Source organism: Akebia trifoliata, chromosome 4 (genome assembly GCF_017979445.1).
Source record: "Akebia trifoliata isolate Shusen 1 chromosome 4, ASM1797944v1, whole genome shotgun sequence".
Taxonomy (NCBI): domain Eukaryota; kingdom Viridiplantae; phylum Streptophyta; class Magnoliopsida; order Ranunculales; family Lardizabalaceae; genus Akebia; species Akebia trifoliata.
Genome location: NC_141378.1, coordinates 38426344 through 38436413, shown reverse-complemented (window position 1 = coordinate 38436413; position 10070 = coordinate 38426344). Strand labels below are relative to the sequence as shown.

The 10070-nt window shown below is 41.7% G+C and overlaps 1 long non-coding RNA gene across 1 annotated transcript; it reads left to right on the top strand.

The window, feature by feature from the left end:
* The first annotated feature begins 310 nt into the window (after positions 1 to 310).
* On the top strand, positions 311 to 2840 carry LOC147404891 (uncharacterized). The gene is made up of 4 exons (XR_015177267.1): positions 311 to 672; positions 841 to 996; positions 2174 to 2240; positions 2423 to 2840. It is a non-coding gene; the product is annotated as an uncharacterized LOC147404891 (long non-coding RNA).
* Positions 2841 to 10070: the final 7230 nt, after the last annotated feature.

Genomic DNA, 10070 nt, shown 5'->3' with positions numbered 1-10070 from the left:
ATTAAGCCCAATAAATTAATTTGACGGGCTAAGCCCAACGACACCAGACTTTTTTTTTTAACAAAATAAAAAATTGAGAATTTTCATTAAAAGCTCACTGTTACAGGAGCCATTGGAAAAGACGAACGAAAACTCCATTCGAACTTTCATCGAAAACTCATTGGAGCCATTGGAGAACGTGATCAAAAACTCACATTCGATCTCCTCTTTCATCGAAAACTCACGTTCGATCCCCTCTTTTGTCAAAAACTCAATGGAGCCACTGGAGAACACGATCGAAAACTCACATTCGATCTCCTCTTTCATCAAAAACTCACATTCGATCTCTTTTTTCATCGAAAACTCACGTTTGATCTCCTGTTTCAATAAAAAAACTCACAAATCCCTATTTTGATCTCCTATTTCATCGAAAACTCATAGATCCCTGTTTCGATCGAAAACTCACAAAACCCTCAATCTCCCATTCGATCTCCTGTTCCAGTGAACTATTGCTCAACTTTCCGTTTATTGAGTTATCCATCTGCTTCTGAAGTCGATGGAAGTAATGCAAGATTGGTTGAGTTGTTGTCCTTGAACTACTTGCATATCCTACACTTATGCGTAGAGGATGTCGAATGTTTTTCCATAGATATGATGAGGTTTACATTCAGATTGAAAAGGTTTCAAGTGCAGGTAAATGATGGCCGTCCTATTATTGTTGAGACAATCAAACACAGCCAAGATTGAAACAGTTGGCTCAAACCCTCACAAGTTCTCTTCTTCAGCACTCACTTGCCCTTTTTTTCCTTCTTAACTGGTCTATTAACTTGTCTTTTAATTAATTCTCTGTTTTGTTTGCAGCTTCTATAGGTCTCTTCTTCAGCACTCACTCATTTTTGAAGAAGATAGAGAAGTGGTACCCAGTAACATCATGGTGTACATGTAAATAAGGGCCTGCCACCTATGTGGCTTTGACCTAAGAACACATCTGTGCCCATTTTTGAGAAGTTTGAAGAGGTAATGTGGCTTTTCACTATCTACCAATCTGTTGATCCACCTGCTTGCGACTGTGTAGTTTGCACTTCTATGCATAAATTTTTTAACTACTATTAGGCATGCTTACCATGTAATGTTAATATCTTCATTGAAGTTCCATCTGTAGTTAGCCTCTATGATGATAGGTTGGAACCTTCATTTGGCTATGATTTGGTTAAATTGGCACCTTGGACTTGTATAAATAGGACATTAAAAGGATTCTTTGGTTGGAGTTGTGCCCAACATCTGTAGTTAAATTAGCACCTTGGACTTGTACAGAACATGCTGAAACTGATGATGCATTGGCCAAAGAAAAGGAACATGAGTTAATATCAGAGGTTAAGTGGCTTGAATTGAGTGTACGCATATTGTTCGTGTTTTAATCTAACCCAGCTTGTATGTGCTTATGTAACATTCTATCCCGAAAAAGAGTGAGATCATGAAAGCCCGATTATTGCAGGATGGATTATTCTTGTGAGGTTACTGTTATTTTTAGTATTTCAAGGGCTTTTGTCATCTTTCATTGCTCATTAAAGAGGAAGCTTGAATAGTTTAATTGAAAAAGAGGAGTTGGTATGGGCTCTTGGTTTTTACAATCTCCAACCTGCCACATATAATTTGCTGATGAATGATGAAAATTGTTTTATGCAAGACTTCGTGCTCTCTTGTATCAGAGGGTGATAATACTTGGAAGGATATTCGCAATCTTGAAGAATTTTTCATCTACTTGTTGGGCTAGGACCATCTATTTGTTGATTATAGGAATTTTTTTTTTTTTTTTGTTAGTTGTCTGTCTAATTTTGTTGCTTTATGTTTTGGCAATGACACCTCAATGCCTTTTCTCAAGTCCTCATGGTGTTTTGAACTGGGTACTGATAATTTAATACATCTCACACCTTTTAAATTAGAATCCTTACTAATCACATATTTTAGTGTACTACCCTCTCAGTGTGTATAAAACTGAAAACAGGGATTTCTTGATTGATACATATTTTCCATTCAGCGAGCAAATTCTTTCCTGAAATTATGTTCATTGGCTTTCAAATTTCTTTTCCTTTGTTTTCAACACCTCATATTAACTTCTGAAAGTCATTAAAATTTGTCAGTTATACGCCATAGCAAATCTCATTCCTTATTTATATTTTGTTTTGGTATGCAGAGGGAATACTTCAAACAGGGAAAAGTTGAACAGTTCCTACAAATTTTGGAGGAAGGCTCCAGTCCTGGTACTTTTGTTTTTTCACTGACATGAATGATTTCCTTTCTTTTCATGTTGTGCTCTAGAACAATATGATAGAACAAGTCGCCATATTTCATTTGATAGCTTGTGTTAATGACGATATGTTGCTATTTTGTCAAACATTTTAATTGTTTTCTGATTCTTATATTTTTGTTTTGTGTGTTGCAGAGATTGACGAATACTATGCAGATGTGAGATATGAACGCATTACCAACCTAAATGCTTTGGGTGCCTATTATAGTTATCTTGGGAAGATTGAGACAAGGCAGAGAGAAAAAGATGAGCATTTTATATTGGCTACACAGTACTACAACAAAGCATCGGGGATTGACATGCATCACTAAGTGAAAAATGAAAAATTCTACAGAAAAAATTGACGGGCCAAACCCTACGAAATTTAGAAACTGAATTTTGACGGTCGAGGACCGTCAAACTTCTTGAGGTTCCCAAATTCGACGGCTTAGAGCTGTCGAATTTCTCTCATCCTTTATTAATTTGATAGTTTCGGCTCGTCGAAAAAAAAAGTTGACAATGAAAAATTCGACGCCAATTCGACCTCTTGGTCCATTGAACTTTTTGAAATTTGACGGCCTAAGTGTTACGGCCCTATTCTTTCAAAGCGGGGTCGTGCAGCGCAAGGGGGTCAAATTCACTTGCAAGCCTGTAAAATGATCGAACACCACACACACGTAGCTAGCAAACAAGTAAACGAGGCAACACGAGGCAAAGCCCGGAGGCAACTTTGTTGATATAATATTGAATTACACGGTGCAATGCGTTACAAAAATAATAGATGCGTTACAAGCAAATGATGATCTTATGACACGCGGGACTTTCACAGAGCTGAGCTTTAAGGGCTTCAACAACGTGGGTGTAGGCCGGGGATTGGGATAGCATTGACACCCTTCCTACAAGGTAGATATCTTTCCCTTTCTAGATTTCCAGTAGGAAACATCAAAAGTGGAGGCCGGTCATACTCCCTTATTACGAAAATGCCACTAAGCTAACAAGGATGCCCTGGCACGGGGCTGACATGTACCCTAAGCTAACAGATATGCCCTGGTACGGGGGTTGACATGGCTTCATAACGATCCTTACATAGTATTACATAGGGGCTCCCGGGTGACTCCGGGGCGAGCTACACCTAAACTCTAGGTGTCAGAGTACATGGCCGTTACAGTCTCCCCCACCTATTCTGCAGACGTCCTCGTCACATTGTCCCTAACAAACTCTTCAATCTTCTGCTTGAATGGTTGTAGGTTCTCTGCTCTTTCCCAGGTGGCTTCACATTCTGGCAAGTTCTTCCATGTGACAAAGTACTCCATGTGCTGCTGTTTGCTTGAACTGCTGCTGACTTGACGCTAGGCGAGAACTTGGTCGACAACACGTTCCGGCTGGATTGTTGAACGAGAAGGTGAACGTGTTGGAATGCTGCGTGCTGGATCTGCATGAAATGGCTTGAGACAGCTGGCATAGAAGACAGGGTGGATGTTGCGTAACCAGTGCGGTAACTTCAGCTTGTAGGAGACCTTGCCAACTCGAGAGAGAATGAGCATTGGACCTTCATAACGCTGTAGTAGTCCCCTGTGTGCTCGCTGTACTCGATTGAACCTTCTCAACTGATCTGTCTTGAGTAGAACTAAGTCACCAACTTTGAAACGATCTGGTCGATGATGTTCATCAGCCCATTTCTTCATCCGCTTCGACGCTTTTTCAAGGTAAGATCTGACAATTTCATTGTTGTCCTACCAAAACTTAGCAAACTTGTACGCCCTTTGACACTGTCCCTGATATCCTGAAACAATAGTATGAGGAGTTAAAGGTTGTTGGCCAGTAATAAGTTCAAAAGGACTCTTGTTGGAGGAAAAGCTCTTCTGAAGGTTGAAACAGAATTGTGCGACATCAAGTAGATTTACCCAATCCTTTTGGTTGGCAGTGACAAAATGCCTGAGATACTCCTCCAACATGGCATTAAATCTTTCAGTCTGCCCATCTGTTTGAGGATGTCCACTGGTTGAAAAATCAAGCTGCGACCCAAGTAATCTGAACAATTCGGTCCAGAATCTCCCTATAAATCTTGAATCTCTATCGCTGACAATGTTCTTGGGCACACCCCAATACTTGATGACATACTTGAGGAACAAGTGCGCTATATGTCGAGGTCGGTATAAATGTAGCATATTTGGAGAAACGGTCCACAACCACAAGGATGGATCCATACTCTGCAACCTTCGGCAAACCTGTGACAAAGTCCATAGAAACACTTTCCCAAGGCCTTTGGGGGACTGGAAGCAGTTCCAGTAGCCCGATTGATTTGTCGCGCTCGATCTTGTCTTGTTGGCGAATGAGGCAGGTCCTCACATAATCTAACACGTCATCACGGATGTTCGGCCAGTAGTATCCTCGCTCCATGGAGTGTCATGACACTCCCTCATCAGTTCTCGTCTTAGCCCAGCCGCACTTGGAACAAACATGCGACTCTTGGTGGTATATAACAACCCATCACGAATCCAGAAACAGCGTGCTTTCCCTTCTGTACCATATCCAATATGGCCTTTGCTTGGGGGTCATTGTTCAGACCATCCTGAATCCTCTACTGTAAAGTGCTGGTAACTTGAGAAACTTGTCGTTGCTGTTGTTCTTTCCTGGCTTGTAATCCAAGGCCAAGTCAAACTCTGTGAGGAATTCTTGCCAACGAGCCTGTTTTGGTGTCAGCTTCTTCTGAGTCAGGAAATGGCTCACTGCCACATTATCAGTCTTCACATGAACTTGTGACCCCAACAGATAATGTCTCCAAACTCTCAAACAGTGGACGACAGCTAATAACTCTTTCTCCTGTGTGGTATAACGTCTTTTAGCATTATTGAGCTTCCGACTTTCATAAGCAAGTGGATGCCCATCCTATAATAACACTCCTCCAATAGTAAAGTCAGATGCATCTGTCTGAACTTCAAACGGCTTTGTGATGTCGGGTAGAGCTAAGACTGGGTCTTGCATAACAGCAAGCTTGAGGTCTTCAAACGCCTCATGACACTTGTCCGACCAGGACCAAGTGTGATCTTTCTTCAACAGGTCTGTGAGAGATACGGCTCTTTTGGAATAACCTTGGACGAAACGTCGATAATAGTTCACAAGACCGAGGAATGACCTGAGTTCTGTGATAGTAGAAGGGATTTTTCATTCATCAATAGCTCGCACTTTCTCCATATCCATCCGGATCTGTCCATTACCCACCACGTGGTCAAGAAACATAATCTGCTCTTGAGCGAATTAACACTTCTCTAGCTTAACATACAACTGATTGTTGCGGAGCACTTGGAATACCTTGCGTAAATGTTGAACGTGCTCTTCTAAGGTAGAACTGTATACTACGATATCATCAAGATATACCACAACAAACTTGTCGAGGTATAGTCTGAAGAGGTCGTTCATCAAGGTGCAGAATGTCGCAGGTGCGTTCGTAAGGCCGAAGGGCATGACTAAGAACTCATAAGCACCATACCTGGTAGAATAGGTAGTTTTCGGCTCATCTCCATCTGCAACCCGTACTTGATAGTACCCTGATCTCAAATCCAACTTGAAAAAGTATTTGACTATCCCAAGTTGATCAAACAAATCGGCAATCAGTGGAATCGGATACTTATTCTTGATGGTAACCTTGTTCAGCACTCGGTAGTCTACACAAAAGTCGTAATGACCCATCATGCTTCTTCTGAAATAAAATAGGTGTCCCATAAGGTGCCTTCGAAGGTCTGATAAATCCAAACTCCAGAAGTCCATCAAGTTGCTTGCGTAGCTCAGCTAGTTTCGGAGGACTCATCCTGTATGACCCCTTTGCAGGAGGCTTGGCACCAGGTACTAATTCGATTTGATGATCAATCGGCCTACGTGGCGGTAGGGTCTTTGGAAGCTCTTCCGACATAACATCATCAAATTCAATCAAGACCTGCTTTACCAATGGGGGAGTTGAACTATGGTCCTGATCATCAGGTTCAACTCGTAAGGTAACAAGAAACATTTGCTCACCTTTCTTCACCCTTTCTTCAGCTGAAGGGCTAAGATCATCTTTCCCTCTTCTTTACCTGTAGAGAGAGGAATGAAGCTTGGACTTTCACCTAGCAAGCACAAAGTGTTGGCAAATGGCATCGGAATTGCCCTGTTCTGTCGTAGAAAGTCCATCCCAATGATAACTCGGAACTCATCGAGTGGAACTGCGAGAAGATCTAGCTTACCCTTCCATGGACCTATCTTGATGGCCACGGACTTGGCCGACCCTTGTATAGGAGTGACCTTGGAGTTAACAGCTTTCATACGGCTTAAATCCTTTTCGAGCCGGATATTGAGGCGCTTTGCCTCTGCAGGGGCAATAAAGCTATGTGTAGCTCCCGTATCAACATTGCCTGGGTGGTTTTACCACCAATCTCCACATCAACATACATGAGACCCTTACGCTGACAGATCGTCTTAGTCTTAGAGGTCTGTTTCATTGCATTCAAAAGATGCATAGCTCCCATGTGAGAAGATTCATCCTCATCTTTCTCACTTGAACTCTCGTGACTAGGGTCACTCTAGGAAGCTAACAATGCATTCAACTTGCTTCTTTGCGGGCAATTGAACGTCTTATGAGGACCACCACATAAGTAACACTGAATCTTGTTGCGGTGATTGTTGGACTGGGTACCTGTGTTCTTCGAAGGGGAGGAATCCCGGTGGGATCTCCTGCTTGGACTGTGTTTAGATCCCCCATTTTTACCTTTGAAAGACCCATGGGTGCGTTCACTCTGCGAAGAGTACCCTTTCAACTGATTGGATACCTTCTTTCTATTCCCATCCACGGGAGAATAGTCTGTCAACCGCTCAGCTGCGGCGATAGCAGACGTGAGGTCTTGCACACGTTGCCTCTGTAGTTCAGTCTGAACCTAAGGCTTAAGCCCTTCTATAAACGAGAACAGCTTGTCTTTCTCTGACATATCACGGATATCAAGCATTAAGGCGGAAATCTGCTTGACATAGTCGTGCACGGTACCAGTATGTTGGAATTGCCTCAACTTCCTGCGGGTAATGAACTCCACATTCTCGGGTAGGAACTGATTCTTCAGCTCCCTTTTGAGGTCCTCCCATGTATCAATGGAGCATTGGCCACTCTCCATCTCGGTGTACTTTGTTCGCCACCATAGCTTAGCGTCACCTGCAAGATACATAGAAGCAGTTGTTACTTTTACCTCTTCTGAATCCGGACGAGCTGCACGGAAGTACTATTCCATATCAAACAGGAAATTCTCGAGCTCTTTTGCATCACGGGCACCACTGAAGGTACATGGCTCGGGAACTCGCAAGCGCGAGGGAGAAGCTTCACTACCGGTAGGCCATTCGTTACCAACGGCTCTTACCAGGAGGCCTACCTTAGTAGTGAGCTCCGTAATCTGTTATTGTAATGTGGCTATGGATCCTCGAGTATCTTCCTCGAGGTTAGTCATTCTGGCTCTGAATCTCTCGAATCTTTCCTCCAGCGTGTTCTGGCGATCTTCTATTTGCGCAATACCATCAACAATACCGGAGAGCATGGCTAACTTCTCCTCCAATACCTTTATGCGTTCCTTGTTTGTACGTGGTGCTGGTGTGTTGGGAGCGGGTTCATCCGCGGTACAAGAAGCTCCTCGGGCCATTGTTCGCATGAACTAATGGAATCTCGGGGGAAGAGCTAGGGGGAAATCAAGTGTGCTCAAACAACTGTGGCTCTGATACCAACTGTCACGGCCCTATTCTTTCAAAGCGGGGTCGTGCAGCGCAAGGGGGTCAAATCCACTTGCAAGCCTGTAAAATGATCGAACACCACACACACGTAGCTAGCAAACAAGTAAACGAGGCAACATGAGGCAAAGTCCGAAGGCAACTTTGTTGATATAATATTGAATTACACGGTGCAACGCGTTACAAAAGCAATAGATGCGTTACAAGCAAATGATGATCCTATGACACGCGGAACTTCTACGGAGCTGGGCTTCAAGGGCTTCAACAACGTGGGTATAGGCCGGGGATTGGGATAACACTAGCACCCTTCCTACAAGGTAGATATCTTTCCCTTTCTAGGTTTCCAGAAAGAAACATCAAAAGTGGAGACCGGTCATACACCCTTATTACGAAAATGCCACTAAGCTAACAAGGATGCCCTAGCACGGGACTGACATGTACCCTAAGCTAACAGATATGCCCTGGTACGGGGGCTAACATGGCTTCATAAAGAGCCTTACATAGTATTACATAGGGGTTCCCGGGTGACTCCGGGGCGAGCTACACCTAAACTCTAGGTGTCAGAGTACATGGCCGTTACACCAAGGCTGTCAAATGTGCATGAGCCTTCTACTTGGGTTGGCAAAGGTTATTATACTTCACTTTTTCTATGAAGTTCTATGCTTAATTGAAAAAGGTGCTTTTGGTTATTGTGAACTTTTGGACATATTCATAATGTGGGCCATAGCCATTTTAGTGAACTGAAACTACCCAACTAATGATTCGTAATTGGTAAACATAACTTTATTTATTTTCTCTTAACCTGCCCCTGAATGCAGATACAATTCTTTTAGTGTTTCCATCATGTTAAACTTAAAGAATCAGTTATTAGAAAAAGTATGTTTTATTATTAAATAAAACATATTAGAAAAGTATGTTGCCCTTTTTTTATTTATTTATTATAATGTATGTTGCTGCCAGCCACATAACTCACACAAAGAAAATGTTAATCATTGTCACTGCCTTAGCACATGGATATGTGTATGTTAAGCAATGTTGAACTATTCAGATATATCATAGGCCATTAGTTATTGGATTCTTATGAGCTTAATTTCATCCCATTTGCATTCAAGTATATCATAGGCCATTAGTTATTGGCTAGAGTTTATAGTGTTCTAATCCATCTTCTTAATGAAGTGGTTTTGTCTTTATGGTTCTTTTCATTTTTATGCTATTTTAGTGTTCCTATAATACATTTCATCTTCTCTTCTTGGGATTATGTGAGTACTAGTTCAGATTTGTGTTTTTTCTTTTCCCTTTGCAAGGTTAAGATCTTGATCTCTTACTGTTTCTAACACTCTCGTACTCTCAAGACTTCTCCAAAATGGAAACTTAATTTGCACTACGTCAAAAAAGCCCAAATTCAGCGCTTATTCAACATTAAGTATGGGCTAGGTTTGTGATGCATCCCTAAGTATGTGGTTCATTAGATAATGAGGAGAGCTCAAATTCAAATTTATGCTGATAAGGGCTAATCAAGAATAAGACTTACCTACCATTCTTGTGTTGCAAGGTAAAAACAATGGCTGGTTTTCTTTGCTTATTTTATCTGAGAGAATTTATTTCTTGACCTATAAAAGAACCTAACAAAATGCTCAAATTCCAAACCAAAGGCTATGGTTTTCTTGTGATTTAATGCCAGTTAATTATTGTGTAAATCAAAAGTTAAAGACTTTAAGTCACTTTTTGACTTACCTCCCTTGATGTTAGCATTTGTGTGTGAAGTTTTAGATGTTTGCTTCACTCTATTATCTATAGTTCCTTTGTGTTTTCACTAGCTACGATTGATTGTGCATTTGTTGTGGTCTAGTCTTGCCCATTCGGAGTTGTCAAGGGTTTTTTATGTGAAGGTTCTACTACTTGCTTTGAATTTATAAAAATTCTATGGTTTCAGCTGTCGAATTTTTTTTCGACAAGGCCCAATTCAACGGTCGGGATTGTCGAATGGATCCATAATTCGACGATTTTGGGCTGTAGATATTTGGGCTTTTTCTCATAGTGTTGACTGGGTTATTGTGTGCCATAT